Source organism: Tenrec ecaudatus, chromosome 3, assembly GCF_050624435.1.
Source record: "Tenrec ecaudatus isolate mTenEca1 chromosome 3, mTenEca1.hap1, whole genome shotgun sequence".
In the NCBI taxonomy this organism is placed as follows: Eukaryota; Metazoa; Chordata; class Mammalia; order Afrosoricida; family Tenrecidae; genus Tenrec; species Tenrec ecaudatus.
The window spans coordinates 40811519-40828797 of record NC_134532.1 but is presented as its reverse complement, the minus strand read 5'-3'; the positions used below and the strand labels follow the sequence as shown (position 1 = coordinate 40828797).

Here is a 17279-nt window from a genome sequence, read left to right as displayed (position 1 = left end):
AAACAAACCCATTCCAGTATCTGTCCAGGAAACTGCCGGATCCAACTAATAGTCACTGAAGGTGAATCCAAATGAGTCTCAGAGACCCCCCCCCCCCGGCCAGGCTTTCTGAGGTCACCTCCAAATGTCACCAGCTATAACTCACACTGGACACCTGTAAACACAGAGACACTGTAATAGGATCACAAGCACACAATCATACATGGAATCACAGAGCATCATCCTAATTGATCACCATGCATAATGGCCAACATAAAAACCCAACTCACTCCAAAACCCATGATGAGCCCTCTGGTTCAGCTCAAAATGTAAACAACTGAGACTATATACACTGAGACCCCCTCCCAGGGCTGCTTCCCAGGCAGGGCCTGTGCAGGGTTTATCAGCACACAGGGAGTTGCATTCACATGTTCCCTCCATTTATAACAGTGGAGTCAGATACATAGCCTAGAGTTCACCTTGTGACTGAGAAACAGAAGTACCATGACAGGAGAATGGAGCTTTTATAATGGTTGTTTGTATGCATGGTATAGAGCATCAACAGTTAAATTCTAGCTATATTTGACAAACTTCTAATTTGTGAACACTATTCTACCTAAAGATGAACCTCTGTAGCATGAGACTTCTGCATGCATCCTTCCCCCTTCTTCCTTCCTCCTCAAGATGTGGAAACATGGTAGTTACTCCTCAAGTGAACATGATGATAGTAAACAGCTTATTAGTGTGTCTTGTTGGTAAAAGTTATTGGTTTATTATCTTCCAAGGTATTTCCTCATTTCACTGGCATTGATGATCTTTTGACATAAAGTTGTTCTTACAATATGACTGTGTTATCTTTTTAATACCCAGTCACTACAAAGTTATAGCTCCTCTCTAGTTTCTGAAATAAAGTGTTCATGTCTGCTGTGCTCCATTCATCCCCAGTGGCCTGTATAGACCTGCAATATTCCTGGGCAGTAATTTGAGTCTGGGATCCTACTGACTTCCCATTATTGTGCCTCTCATAGAGTCAAAATGGCTTGTCCTAGTGGTCAAAGTATTAAATTACAGAGGGTTTAATGTGGACTTGCTTTTGGAACTCGAGTGTCAACTCTTCGGAGATGGGCCAGGGGTCTTTCTTTCTTTCTTTCTTTTTTATTTATAAATATTTCGGGGATGGGTGGGATTTGTTGTTTTGTTTTGTTGTTGTTGTTGTCTTTCTTCTTTTTTTTAGCTTTTGTCACATCATGACTGCCAGAGTAAATCAGAGTAGTTCATAACTAGTGGGCAAGCAGATAGATTCTGGGCTACCACGTAATTCTAGCCCTACTCCAAGAATTACAGTCATTATAGCATGGGCCTTCTAAATACTCACCATCAAGAAGAGATCACTACAGATAATGATGATACAGCAAAGTGTTCTGAAGAAAACAGATGAAGCAGATGGAGCAGAACTATCAATTATAATATTTCCAGGCATTTAAAGGCTTATATTCAAATAAACTGTAATCTTAAATTAGGAGTCAACTAAATCCACATCGAAGAAGCCCAGCAGCCTATATGATCCAAATATAACTATTACAAAATCCAAATATGATGAAAGGAAATATCAGCGATTAAATTGGGAATAGCTTCCATGATGCTCACCTTCTGGACACAATCATTGAAGACAACACATGTGCATAAGGAAATGTGGCTAAGAAAGCTGGTGATGCCCAGCTATCAAAAGATATAGCGTCTGGGGTCTTAAGGCTTGAAGGTAAACAAGCAGCCATCTTGCTCAGAAGCACCAAAGTCCACATGGAAGAAGCATCCCAGCCTGTGTGATCACGAGATGTCGAAGGGATCAGGTATCGGGCATCAAAGAACAAAAAGTCATACAATTGTGGATGAGGGGGAAGTGCATATTGGAGACCAAAAGCCCATCTGTAGGTAATTGGACATCCCCTTATGGAAGGTTGGTGTGGAGGAGATGAGCCTGTTCGGGTGTAGTATAGCAACGATGAAACATACAACTTTCTTCTAGTTCCTAAATGCTTTCTCCCCACCCAATTCATGATCTATCATGATCCCAATTCTACCTTCCAAATCTAGCTAGACCAGATTATGTTCACTGATACAGATAGGAACTGGAAACACAGGGAGTCCAGAGCAGATGATCCCTTCAGGACCAGTGGTGTGAGTGGTGCTACCAGGAGGGTGGAGTGGTGATGGGGTGGAAAGGGGGAACCGATTATGAGGATCTACACATTACCTCCTCCCTGGGGGATGGATAACAGATAAGTGGGTGAAGGGAGATGTTGGAAAGTGTAAGATATGACAAAATAATAATTTATAAATTATCAAAGATTCATGAGAGAGGGGGGAGCAGGGAGGCAGGGGGGAAGTGAGGAGCTGATGCCAGGGACTTAAGTGGAGAGCAAACGTTTTGAGAATGATGAGGACAATTAATGTAAAAATGTGCTTTATACAATTGACTTGTGTATGGATTGTGATAAAAGTTGTATGATCCCCTAATAAAAGCACTTAAAAAAAGAGTAAAGGGAAAAATTGGGAATACCTAATTTATAGAAGCACCGAAGGAGTGGATGCATATAGAAAAGAAGTGAATCAATGATTATCTGGAATAGAGATAGGGTGGGGAGGGTGAGGAGAATTGGGGAGAAATAATGAATGCGGGAGTGGGAAGGGTATTAGAACTGATATGCAACTTTTAAAATATGATTTAACTATGGAAGTGTATGATATGTGAATATTATATCAAGAGAATTACTAAGAAAAACTTGACCTATGGTTATGATCGATAAAGGAAGAATTTTTTTTCTTAAGGAACATTGAGTTTGTGCTAATGGTGGTGGAATTGTTTAGAAAAGGTTATCAATAGTGGTTGTGCAACATGAAGAGTATAATAACTGGCACTGAATTATACATGTGTAAATTGTTGAAGGAAGTTTTGTTGCACATATATTTGCCAAAATTTAAATAATAATTGCTTGAATAGTAATGAATACAAGGAAGAAGAAAATGTCCTACAATTGACCATGGGAATAACTTTACAACTCTTTTTGATATGGCTTAACTATTGAATTAAATGATAGTAGAGTGCGTTAAGCTGGGTTGATTAGGGAAACAAATTCAGAGAGACTCATATATATAGGGAAGAGCTTTATTTCCAGAAGTAATTATACATGAAGCAAGCATCCAAGCCCAGTCCAGATCAAGTCCTTGAGTCCAATACTCATCCATAAGTCTGATGCTAGTCCATAAGTCCCTCTTCAGACTCCTGTAGCCACATGCACTGATGCAGAATGCAGTAGCATCACAGCCCAATAGGGGCAAAGTCTTGTAGATGCAATGGCGGTGGAGGCATCTCCAGGGCTCTGGCTTCCGTGATCGTGACTTGAAGTGCCTCATTACTGGAAGGTGAAGCAGAGATCGTGTGTGTGTCCCATGTCTAGGGAGAAAGAGAAAGAGGCCAACCTTGGAGAGCCATTTTTCTCAGGTGTCCTCTAATCAAACTGCAACCTGATTGACAGGCTAAACTCCTCCCACATGTTCTATGGGAGCCATGTTGGCACAAAAACTCCACATGGATGAAGTGCCAAAAAATTGTTGAAGAAAAGAAAAATACATCTTGCTTGGTAAACTATGGAGCAAGTCATAAAAGGAAGACTTCAAGGTGACTTATTGACAGAGTGACTGCTACAATGAGCTTGAAAATATCAATAGTGTGCGGGTAATACAGGGCCACACAACTTTTGTTCTGTCATACACAGAGCTTCTGTGAGACATAATTGACTTGAGAGCATCTAAAACTATAAGCTATGAATACACCAAACAAGGGATTTCCCCTAAAAACAGGAGTCATGGAGAGGAAGCCTGAGAGGAAGATCCTCTGTCACGCCCTCTGCACAAGTTCCTGGAGATGAACTCTACTCGGGTCCTGAGTGCCACCTGCTGCACATTCCTTCATGCCTCCTGGGAGAGGTTTGTGTCTGAGCTCACAGTGTCTTTCTGTCACTGTGCCTCTAGCACAATAATAAACAGCTGAGTCCTCAGTGGTCACAGAACTCAGTTGCAGGAAGAACTGGTTCTTGGCTGTGTCCACAGTGATAGAGATCCGGCCCTGGAAAGCTGGGTTATAGCTTGTGCTCCCTGTCCAGTATCCCATCCACTCTAGTCCTCTCTGAGGATGCTGGCGGATCCAGTTCCAGTAGTAACTACTGGTGACGGAGTCACCAGAGACAGAGCAGGTGAGAGACAGCGTCTCTGAGGGCTTCAACAGCCCTGGGCCAGACTCCTAAAGTGTAGGTTCTGACAGGACTCCTGAGGAAAAGAGGAGTCATGGTGAATAATGCTCTCTCCCATGCAAGTCCCTGTGATTCATGGATCCCCTGACCTAGAGACACTCACGTAGGGTGACTGCTAGCAGGCAGAGCAGTGTCCACAGTGTTTGCATGGCCGTCTGGATGATGAAGACCACAAGAGTGTCTCCTAGGAGGATGGTGATTTCTCTGATACCCACCAGGGAGATTTGCATTTGGGGCCCAGTGGGAAGATACACTCCCTGTGGCATCTTAGGGCCAGAAGCTAAATATGAGGAAACCACCAGACCTGATCTAAGTTGCTCTGCCTCTAGTGGTGACTAATACAGCCTGTGATCTGTGATCGTGTCGGGGTTCCAGCCATGCATACTGTGACCTCACACAGGGACATAGAGGGGTTCATGAAGTGGAACATGTGTAGGACAGAGTCCATTTTCACACAGAAGAGGTCACCACACCTCTCCATGGTGCATCCTGGCAGAAAAGGAGGGAAGAATGTGGGAACAAGAATCTCTTTGAGAAACAAAGAGAGAAAAAGAAAAGCTGAGAGGAAGGAAGGTTGTGTCACATATGGAGATTCTCTTGATGTTCAGGATTCTGAGTGATTTAACTTGTCTGTCAGACCCTAATGGAATACACAGTGTGTGACAGCAGTGTGTATTATCATGTTGAACATTTCTTTTGTGAAATAGAGTGTCTTTTATCTCTTTAGCACTGGGATTGCAAACATAAATTCAGCAGTTCAAACCTTGCAGATGCCCCATCACATAACGATGAGACTGTATTTTCCCACATAGATTTACAAAGACTCCCAAAGTCTAAATTGGGTCAATTATGTATCAGAATGTACACAGTGGAAGTAGATTTTTTTTAGCTTTTCATTTGTGTGTATGTAATTTTCCATTGATGTGAAAAAAATAAATTTTCTTACATCTGTGGAACACAATATTTTATTTCAAATCATACGTTCCATTAATTATTTTTATTCAGAATTTGAATGCCTGTAGAATCTGTTTGTAGTTGTTGTTGTTCTGAGCAATTTATATGCTAGGATTAATTTTTTTTCTTTCTACAAAATTTCCATTCACATAATCCATTTCTGGGGTCCACACATGAATTATGTCTCCAGTAAATCCCGCTGACCATAATCCAGGCATGTGAATAGCCTTGTTATCAGACAGAGTGCATTGTAAAGTTGGTTACAGCAGTTTAGTTTAGTTAAAATGTAATATCTTATCATTTTATCTCCATTTTGACATATTTTAAAGTTGCTTGGGTTAAAAAAAATAGGTGAATGGAAAATACAGGTTGATTAAGCCTTCAGTGAATTCCTTGTGACCATAGACCAGGGATGTGAAGAGCCTGGCTATCATGCAGGTTCATTGGAAAGTAGATTAGTGAAGATGCACTTAGGTTAAAAGTTGACACTTTATTATTTGATCTCCCTTTTAACCCATTTAAATTTTATACCAGTCTTCAATATGTTCTACTTTTTGGATATTGAGGATTTTCCTCTGTTTTACTTTGTTGTTGGGTGATGTAAAAAAATTTTTGTAAAGATTTTCTGTGTATGAAATCCAGGATAGGAAAATCTATAGAGACAGTAACTGGATTAATAATTTTGGGGGGCAGTATGGCATGGTAAGATGGGGGGAAATGGGAAGTTAATTACATTGAATACAAGAGAGAAAAATGTTCTAAAATGTATCATGGTGGTAATTGTACAACTCCTTTTAATTTAATTAAATAATTGAAATACGTGATATGTGATTTATAATATATTTTTTTGAATGAACAGAATCAGGTGATGTCAAACTATCAAAAAGAATCGTGTCGGGGAACTTAAATACTTGTCTACCAGCAATCAGCCAGCTGATTGAAGGATCAATTAAGTCTCTTAGGAAGATGCACACCAGCCAGTGTGATTCAAAGATTTTAAGTAATTAAATCCAAATATAGAGGAGGGAAGAGTATCAGAGCTTAAATTATGAAGACCCAATTTGAAAAAGGCTATAGATGACTGATTTTGGAGCCCAAGATCTATTTAAAGGATCCTGACATTGATTAAGCTTATGGTGAATCCCTTAGATAATAGATCAGAGATGTGAATGGCTGTGCTATCATATAAAGATGATTAAAAAATTATTATGGAAGATTTGGTTAGGCATAAATGTAACACCTTATCATTTGCTCTCCCTTTTTACCATTTTAAAGCTGTTTCAGTTTTTAATATTTTATGTTCTCTTTTCACTTGAGGTTCTTCTATTTTGTTTTGTCATTGTTCTTGTCTTTTTGTTTCTTGATTTCTTTCTTCTATAATCTTATGTATATGAAATACATGAGAGGTAAATTTATAGAGACAGTAACTAGACTAATAATTACTGAATGCCATGTTGGAGGGTGAGAACAGGGTAGAATTGTGAAGATAACAATGGATACATTCTGACATAAAACAAGTTTTGGCATGGAAGCAGATGAAGGGGGAGTAGGAGAGTGGAGCACATCCTGGCCCACCAGGCCCTGAGGATGATGACCCCCATTAGAGCAGCCAGTTCACAGAGAGGATCACATGGCCAGCCCCACTATGAGACATGATGTCCCTCACTGACCCATGACCCTGCAGGGGACAGCACCGGAGACATGGTGTGGAAATTGCGCCTGACCTGATCCCACCACACTGAGGCAAAGCACTGGAGGGGGTGCAGTGGAACAGCAAGGGAATGAAGTGGCAAGGCCCTCAGGGAATGCTGAAAGTGGACGTTGGGGCCAGGGTGTGGTGCCCCAACAGACTGGACTGGAAAACACTCCTGAAGGCCAACAAACGATCCTTGAACAAACTACAAGCTTTTCTTCCTTGTTGTGTTTTGTTTTATTCTTTGTCAGTGGTTGGTTTCTTTTGTTGTATACTGTTGCTTGGTTTTGCTGTCTTGTTTTTGTACATATTATTGTCTCCACAGGTCTGTCTAAATAAGATAAGCTGGATGAACTATCTGGAGGAAAAACAACGGGACCGACAGTTCTGGGGGGACATGGGATAGGGGGAGGTGGGTGGTAAGAAGTGGTGTTAACAGACCCAGGGACAAGGGAACCACAAGTGATCCAAATTGGTGGTGAGATGGGTGTGGTAGGCCTAGTAGGGAATGATCGAGGGTAAAGTAACAAAGAGGTATAGCTGAAACCCAGATGGGGACGGAGCATGATAATGGGACAGGAAGAAAGTAAAGGGAAATAGAGGAAAGAGCTAGGAGGCAAAGGGCATTTATAGAGGTCTAGACAAAGACATGTATATATGCAAGTATACATATGAGGATGGAGAAATATATCTATGTGCCTATATTTGTAGATTTAGTATTAAGGTAGCAGAAGGACATTGAGCCTCTATTCAAGTATAACCTCAATACATTAATACTTTCTTCTATTAAATTGGCATTCTATGTTGCTCATCCTCCCGACATAACCACTGAAGACAAAGTGGGCGAACAAGCAAATGTGGTGAAGAAAGCTGACGGTGCCCGGCTATCAAAAGATATAGCATCTGGGGTCTTAAAGGCTTGAAGATAAACCAGTGGCCATCTAGCTCAGAAGCAACAAAGCCCACATGGAAGAACACACCAGCCTGTGTGATCACGTGGTTCTGAAGGGATTTGTTATCAGGCATCAAAGAACAAAAAAATCATATCATTGGCTGCACACCTCCATGATATGATCCCTGAGGACAAACAGGTGCATAAGCAAATGTCGTGAAGAAAGCTGATGGTGCCCGGCTATTAAAAGAGATAGCATCTGGGGTCTTAAAGGCTTGAAGGTAAACAAGTGGCCATCTAGCTCAAAAGCAACAAAGCCCACATGGAAGAAGCACACTAGCCTGTGCGATCACGAGGTGTCGAAGGGATCAGGTATAAGGCATCATCAGAAAAAAAAATCTTACCATAGTGAATGAAGGGGGAAGTGCAGAGTGGAGACCCAAAGCCCATTTGTCGTCCACTGGAGATCCCCATTCAGAGGGATCTAGGGGAGGAGATAAGTCAGTCAGGGTGTGCTGTAGCACCGATGAAGAATATAGCTTTCATCCAGTTCCTAAGTGCTTCCTCCCCCGCAACTCTCATGATCTGAATTCTACCTTGCAAATCTGGATAGAGCAGAGGTTGTACACTGGTACAGATAGGAGCTGGAGGCACAGGGAATCCAGGGGGGATGATACCTTCAGGACCAGGGGTGTGAGGGGCGATACTGGGAGGGTACTGGGTGAGTAGTTTGGAAAGAGGGAACTGATAACAAGGATCCACATGTGACCTCCTCCCTGGGAGATGGATGGTGGAAAAGAGGGGGAAGGGAGACTCCGGAAAGGGAAAGATATGACAAAATAAAAATCTGTGGATTATCACAGGCTCATGAGGAAAGGGGGAGCGGCGAGGGAGGGGGAAAAAAAAGAGGACCTGATGCAGAGGGCTTAAGTGGAAAGCAAATGTTTTGAGAGTGATTAGGGCAAAGAATGTACGGATGTGCTTTATACAATTGATGTATTTATATGTGTCGATTGTGATAAGAGTTGTATGAGCCCCTAATAAAATGTAAAAAAAGAAAAAAAAAGAGTTGTGTGAGTCCCTAATAAAATGCTTTAAAAAATAAAACAAGTTTTGAAATTGATTGTGGTGATGAGTATTTTGCACTTAATATGAAATAATAAAAAATGGCATATGTATCACATATTAAAGACTGATACAGATTTTAAAACTTTTTTTCTTTTTTTACATTTTATTAGGGGCTCATACAACTCTTATCACAATCCATACCTATACATACAACAATTGTATAAAGCACATCCTCACACTCCCTGCCCCAATCATTCTCAAAGCATTTGCTGTCCACTTAAGCCCTTTGCATCAGGTCCTCTTTTTTTTTAACTTTTATACAACTCCCCTTAATGTTATCTTGTCTGATAGTGTGGTATGTATCGCTGTGTTAGTTTTTGAAGACACTTTGGAGATTACATGTAGAGGGTGTCAGGGCAGGATGCAGATCTTCAAGCTTCCCTCAACCACAGGTGAATTCATCCTTTATTTCTAGGATCTCGGAACAATTTCTACTGTATTTGATCCCCAAGTTTTACATGATCTGCATTAACAGGTAATGCTTGGTGTTGTACTCCAGTATTGATAAAAAGATCATAAGCTCAACTGTGTCAAGTCCCTAAGAAAATGGCCACCATGTTTTCATAGGACACTTCTGGGAAGAGGTAGCATCAAAGCGTAGAGGAGGACACAGGGCAGACGATAAGAACAATTCTGCATGTTAAGAAAATATAATGTCTTCAAGAATTCTCACAAAGAGGCATTTCTATCACTGAAGAGTGCTTAGACAGGGCCATCAGGTTGGAGTATGCTGGGAGCACACACTGGTCTCAGAGGTGGAGGCTGATTCTTCCCTCTTCCTTTCTGCACAGAGGAAAATGCCTCTCCCCTTTCCTTGAACACTTTTCCCTAAGTCAGTGAGGATGAGGTGGGGACTCTGAATCTGTTGTCTCCAGCTTTCTTTTTCATCTAGCCGTCTCATGGAAGAACAGAGCCAGGTAACCCCAGACTCCTTTATATTTCTGACTTCTGCCTTTAAATGCAGCCTCCCTGGCCCTTATTCTGGCTTCCCATACCATGAGCTGCAGCATATCATACTTTAAATCATGCTGATAATACAAGAATCGGGTTTCCTGGGGGAATTCAAGGATTTTGTGCTAGGATGGCATGAATATTTGAGAGCTGAATCTTTGAAAGACTGTGTATGTTGCATTTAAATCTTATTTCTCTTTCTGACCCAGGAAGACACACAGGGGCCACTGCCTTAAATAGATGGATGTCAAAAAAGGATCTATTCGGTCGCACACTGATGACTTGGTGCTCAAGACTGGTATTGGGTTCTGATGAATTTGAAGTGAGGCATGGTAATGTGATAAATGGTCACCTAGATCTTGTCATGATGGACAGTATGATCTTCGGGTTAATTCCAAGGAGATGGCAACCAGGCTTGCAGTTCTAAGTAGGAAAGGGTGAATGTATCTCTAGATCTCCTTAAAAATTCTTAAAATGATACTTAAATATGTGCATGTGAATTTTAAGTATTTCCTTTCCCTCCACAGATATTCTATCTGAGTATGTTGTTTTTCTTTTTCTTGATGCTGTTGTTGGAATTTTGTTTATTCTGAATTTGATCACTGTATTTTGTTTTGCATATGTACTTCAAATATTTGCAACATAAGTGGTATATTAATGTAATGAGTTTGAAAAATAAACTAGAAAAATGTTGACATTTCAAAGGTTTCCTAACTTGTTGAAATACCTGAAATAAAGGTTTCATTTATTATTGAGGAACTTTCTTGTTTACAATTTTATGATGTTGTGTCAAAAATACCACTACTATAATTATAGTTTGGACATATATAAGTTCATGCTAAAAGAAGAAAAAGAAAAACAAGTTTTAAGCATGCTATCAGAACCAGCGGATGGCTATAGTAATAAAGTCTTAAAAATGCACATATATATATATATATCACTGCCATTGAGTCAATGGTGATTCACAGTACCCTCTGTGGGTTTCTGTGACTGTAAGTGTTTACGGGAGCAGAAAACCCAATCCTTCTCCCACGGAGCTGCTGGAGGTTACCAATTGCTGTCCATATGGATAAAACTAAATACAAAACCACTACCTAACCATTGCTTCTCGGCCTTTTGTCTGAGATCAAGTGTAGTATCAGTTCAACTGTATATGAACTGCATATTAGAAACCTCAATTAATCCTGTGAATGGGTCTGACTTAGCAAAACTGAATGCAAACCACAAATATGTTAAATTAAAACCATACCTTTGTACTTCAAAATCATCCTGTGCAACGGGGCACATTCCCGCAGGAAGGGAGTTTCCCACAGAGAATCAGCTTAAGGCATACCAGTTGCTAAACCATAATATTACAACAAAAGAGTTAAGACTCTCTACTTTGTCAGTGGGTTTAGATCTGACACATTCTATACACAAGTAATTCAATGGTCTAATAAATATCGAAGAATTGGGGGATTGAAAAGTTGAAAATGCATGTATTGAAGGTTTATTTTAAAAATAAGCATTACTTTTTGTTTCATAAGGAACATTGATGGTACAATATATGCAGCTTAAATTTTGAAGCATTCATTGTCCAAAATATGTACTACACCTTCCATATGCACTACCATATTTATACACAAAAACACTATGAGGGAAGTTGACACTCATCTGAGAACTGTGACTATTACTGAGGCCAAGCTCACTTAGCAATAACCAGTCATTTTCCTTAGAGTAGAGAGAGGGGATGCTACCAGCCACGCTATTTGAAGGTAGCATGTTGTCCATAAAACAGACATCCGTGTGGATCCGGCTACGCTCATTCCTGTGATGAGCAAGGGTCCCCTTTGCTCCAACAATGCCTTTATATTCTCTATCTACCCTGGCCATTCACAAGTTAGGCACAGTTATTCCCATTTAAAGGCGAAATCTCATATATGAAAGCTTAATTTTATACAAGAAAATTTAGATTTACTATAAAATATAAAAGCATAAACTCTCAGTTCCAAAAAGTAATTGTGATGGTTTTCTTTACTAATGTGTCCTGACATTTGTCAAGTTCAGAAAGTGTGTATTTATTTGTTCGTTGGGCTTAAGGGTCTGAGGGTATTGGAGTTGTTTACATCTGCACCCCTTTTCCATGAATCTCCCCACGGCATTAGTATGTGGACTTTATTATTTGTCCCTTCATGAAGAGGAAACAAGGAATTCTCAGAGGTTTGAGGAGAGTTCTTGCCACTATAAAGCTTCAAAGTCAGACAAGTCTTCCTTGTGTTCTATAAAAGGTGAGACCCAGGTAAAAAGACAGAACCTTTTTCTTAAGGAAGAAAAATAGGGACAGCGATAAGTGGGACTCAACATTGAAAACTTCCTGTTGGCACCACCAGGTGCCACAGGTGCTTAATGGCCCCACAGTTCCCCTCTTGACTCCCTGAGCAAGTCATTGTTTCTTGGACCACACTGCTGTGTCATCATGGTATCCCTTAAACAGTAATCCTTGACCATGTCCTGGTTGAGCACAGAGGTCAGTCGGCTGCAGAGAGAACAGGTCCATGGTCATGCCAATAGTGTTGGAGATGTCAAACTGAGAAGCTGAATTCTCCCTTATTTGCCCAGCCCATCACCCCATCTGTCCAGCCTTTCCCTTGATCTAGTTCTCATCGTATCTACTGGTAACAGAGACACTGAAGAGAAGGAGCAGGTGAGGGACAGGATTTGTGAGGGTTTCATAATTCCAGCAATCAAGTCCTGCACTACCAGCTCAGTCAGAGCACCTGAGGACAAGGAGGGGCAAAATGAGTGTCTCATCCCACTGCAATCCCTTCTATGACCGGGATCCATGATAGGCACACACGGGGGACTGTAAGTAGATAGATTAAATCCTGAGTCTGCATTGCCATCTATAGACAGAAGGCCATTACATGGCTCAGCCAGGTACCATGTTTTCTCTGAGGCCATGGGGAGATATGCATTTGGGCCCAGATGACTTTTCTTTCATTCATTTGGGCTCCTTTTTCTCTTTGCTTGGGTGGAAAACTGTCAAATCTCGTCTGAACTACTCTGTTTGTATGTGTGGCTACCTGTTGTCTCACCTCTGGCGATGTTGGATCCTCCTGTCTTCTGTGCTGACTTCCCTCATAGCATCCTCCTGGGACCCACATGGTTGGCCTTAGGTGCCACGGAGTCCATTCTGACTCATAGTGACCCTGTGTACATCAGAGGGAAACCCTGCCTGGAATTGTGCCGTCTTCACAATTGTTCTTATGTTTGAGTCCATTGTTGCAGCCGCTGTGTCAGTACAGCCCATGGTACTTTAAATATTTAAATATTCTTCAGCAGCACTATAATTCAAATGTGATTCTTCTTAAGTTTTTCTGATTCAGTGTCCAATTTTCATATGAGTATGCGGTAATTGAAAATACCAATGCTTGGGTCAGACATATTTCACACCACAGAGCATAATATATATAGTGTGGCACCCTGGACCATTTCAGCAGTTTTCTCAATGGGAATGACCAGGCGGCACGCTGGAGAGATGGAAAGAGGATGTATTTAGCCAGCGACCGAGATGAACTCACGTTCTTAAGATGTGGGTTCTGAGCAAGGCGTGAGCACAGCTGATAAGGGTCAGGACCCGGGAGCAAGCGAGGTTACAGACATAGAAAGTGAGACATACAAACATGGCAATTCATTAGGCGCTGGAGTGAACTTTGGTGTTCGTGGTAATTTTGATTAGAAGGACATCCAGTATAGGGGGAGCCCTAGGCAGAGGAGAGGTTTGCTTCCGGGGGGAACTCTAAGCAAGAGCGACTAAAACGGGAATTTCTAGTTTTCCTCTTCAGTAAACTTAATTGGCATAAGCGCACCCCTCAGTAGTACAGCATAGTAGGAATCAGAGGGGGTGTGGGCCTGCCTGGGTTCTCTTGGAGACACAGAGAGAAGGCAGGTAAGGAGTGACGTAGCTGTGGAGAATGCTGATGCCCAGAATCCTTAGTGACCTCCTTTGTAAGTCTCTCTCCCTGGAATGAAATACCTGACAAAGAGATAGTTTGCTTTACTGCCATGAATCTCCTGTCCTTGCAATGATGAAATGCCAAAGATCTAAAGTTGTACACCTCTTTACAGGATTTGGGTTTATATTTTGTATTCAAATACTCACATTATTAGAAACCTGCAGGAGATATTTTATGGTAAAGCATTATTGGTGATAACATTTATGTTTTTTCCAGTTTATCAATTCAATTTTATGACTTATAGCTTTTGTCCTTTTTATATTTTTTAAAATTTATTCAGCTTCATTTTACATTTGCCGTTTATTTTGAATGTCAGACTGTATTTAGAAACCTTGTTTATATATAAATATTATAGAAATGCATTCTTATTTTATCCTAGGTTTAAATATTCTATCACAATGTCATTTTCTCATGTGGGCCCCACTGCAGGTCTCATTTCAGATTTTTGTTGTATTTATTCAAGTGACCAAAACAAAACTATGTAGAGCTTAACTTAGTTTTCTTTTGTAGATACCATAGATCTGACTCATAGTGAACTTATGCAAAACAGAAGGAAACACTGCCCAGTCCTGTGTCATCCTTACAATTGTCTCTATGGTTGATTCTCAGAGCCAGCCGATGAGTCGAACAGTCCTGAGAGGGGGAGGGAGGATTAAGGAAAAAAAGAGAGACAGAAAGTATCGGGAGGGCAGCAGTATGATGGACTAAAGCACCGGAGTTTGTTCTACACACTCCTTATATCCATGCAGAAACAACCTGGGGTTTATTATCTCAATGTTAAGCAAGCACATTTGATATACATAGCAACTCTATCTTCTGCCAAGTCAGACATCCTTGAGAAAATCAAACAACCTGTTTTTCCTAGATCTTGCTTGCTTTCTTGTCCTTGACAGTCTGTGCAAAGCGTAAAGTCACAGAAGAAATCAGCAAACACTTAGGTCATGAGACTTCTCAAACATTTCAAGGCTGAGTCTTAATGGGCTTCAACAGTTGATCCCATTGATTTAGCCACTGATCACTCCATCTCATTGAGGGATTTCATCTTTTTTGCTGCCCCTCCAGTTTACCACCATGATGTCTTTTTCCAGGGACTGGTCTCTCCTGACAACATGTCAAAAGTATGTAAGACAAAATCTTGCCATACTTGCCTCTAAGGAGCACTCTGGCTGTACTTCTCCCAAGACAGATAGGTTTGTCCTTTTAGCAGTCCATGATACTTTCAATATTCTTCTCAAGTGCCATAATTCAAATGCTTTGATTCCTCTTCAGTTTCCTTATCCAAGGTCCAACTTTCACATGCATATGAGGCACATGAAATTATCGTTGCTTGGTCAGGCTCACCTTAGTCCTCAGAATACCATCCTTGTTTCCAGGATGTTAGCTATCTTGTGCAACATATTTACCTAATGCAACTCATCTTTTGATCTCTCGACTGCTACTTCCATGAGCATTGAAAATAGATCCTCACAAAACAAAAATCTTTGGTGACTTCAACTCTTCTTGACATCGAATCATACTCCATACTGAGCTCTGCAATCTTGATCATCCTCAGCAAGTGCTTCAATTCCTCCCATTTTGAGCAAGCAAGGTTGTGTTATCTTCATATCACAGGTTGTTAATAAAACTTCCTCCATTCCTGATGCCACATTCTTCTTCATATAATCCAAATTCTCTGATAATTTGCTCAGCATACAGACTGGACAAATAAAATGAGAGGATTCCATCCTGACACACACCTTTCCGCGTTTTAAACCATGGGGCATGCCCTTGTTCTGTTATCACCAGTACTTCTTGATCCAAGCACAAGTCCCTCATGAGCACAATGGAGTGTTAGGGAATTCTCATTCCTTCCAAGGTTAAACATAGTTACATAAGAATATCTAGCTTTTCATAAAATTTAACTCTAGTTTCCTTTCTGTGAATCATGCTTTCTCAGTTGTATCTGGAATCTCACATTCATATATAAATACAAACACTTAAACAATATATATGATTTTATTCTAAGGTATTTATGACTTTGCATTTTGTTTTAACATGTAAGCACTTTTACATAATTTTCCCAACAAGAACCAAGTCTATATGATATTTTTTTCTTTTCACTATTTTAGTACTATTTTTTGAAATGATTGTCATTCATCAAATGATTTTTCATCAGAGAAAAAGACTTCCTTCAGAGTTGGGCTTGAATTTGAACTTTAGTCTCCAGATATTGAACAAAATATATTTGTATCCTTAAATAATCTCTACTTGTGACATCAAGTTGCAGTGCCTTTCAGAATTGTAGATAGCAGTTATGCAAAAGTTCACTTTATGAAAGAGTTACAGTTCTCTAATTAAATATTAATATAAAAGCAAAATAAATTTGCTTTACCTTCATCATACTATCAATTTATAAAATCATTCATTTTCAGAATACAAAAGATGATATTGTTCATATACATCGCCCTGTGCAGTGAATAAACACACAATGAATTTGGTGAGAGCAGTAACCCAGTGGGACTGCCTGACACCACCCTACACCTTCAGCCCCCTGGACTCAAATTTTCCACTAATGATAGGGTATAAGATTAGAGCTTTTCTATCCCTTGTTTTGTGTAATACACTTGTATTTTATTTTTGTGGCAGGTTTTCGCCTTCCATGGGCACCAACTTTTAGGGTTTTTTTTTTTTTACTGTCTTCTTTTCCTTTGTTCGAATTTAAGAGACAATTGTAAAGTCCCTGAGGAGAGGATGTGGGGTTTGAACCACTGACCTTGACATTAAAAGTCCAATGCTTAGCTTTCAACATCACCATGCCTTTTTATATCTCATTCCATGGGGCCTATTTTACATGTTATTGTGATATTACTTTCATGCGAATCCAGGTTTGCATATATAGTAAACGCCATATTTCCTATATTTTCAACTAATTAAATTTAAACTAATTAAGTTAAAAAAAACCTGCAGATCACATGACAGAATCTTGAAAGAACAACCTCTTCTATGCAAATACCTTTTATAGAGGTAGTTCAGGCCTGCCCCACAGGATCACTCTGGGTGGCATTCAGCTTGATGGCAGTGAATTTCTTGTTACAATGTAGGAGACAATGTATTGTAAATAGAGTTTCCCCTGAATCTCTGAGAGCTGGGGAAACAAAACCAACTTAAGACACAGAAGAAAGCCCCACCTGTGCTCAGCTCTGCATCTGCTCCTGGATCCTGGGCCTGTGCTTTTATTTCCTGAGTCCCCATTCTGGTCTGAGCACCCCATACAGTAGTTTATGTCAATGCCCACACTGCCTTCCATCTCTGTGTCCACCTGCACTGATGTGTCTTCAGTGTTTACAGAGATCAAGGGTAGGGAGAACTGTTTCTTGGAAAGGTCAGGTGACTACTAC

At 40.4% G+C, this 17279-nt stretch overlaps 1 pseudogene; it reads left to right on the top strand.

The window, feature by feature from the left end:
* Nucleotides 1-11007: 11007 nt before the first annotated feature.
* Nucleotides 11008-11150, top strand: LOC142443939 (U2 spliceosomal RNA; annotated as a pseudogene).
* The last annotated feature ends 6129 nt before the right edge of the window (nucleotides 11151-17279 follow it).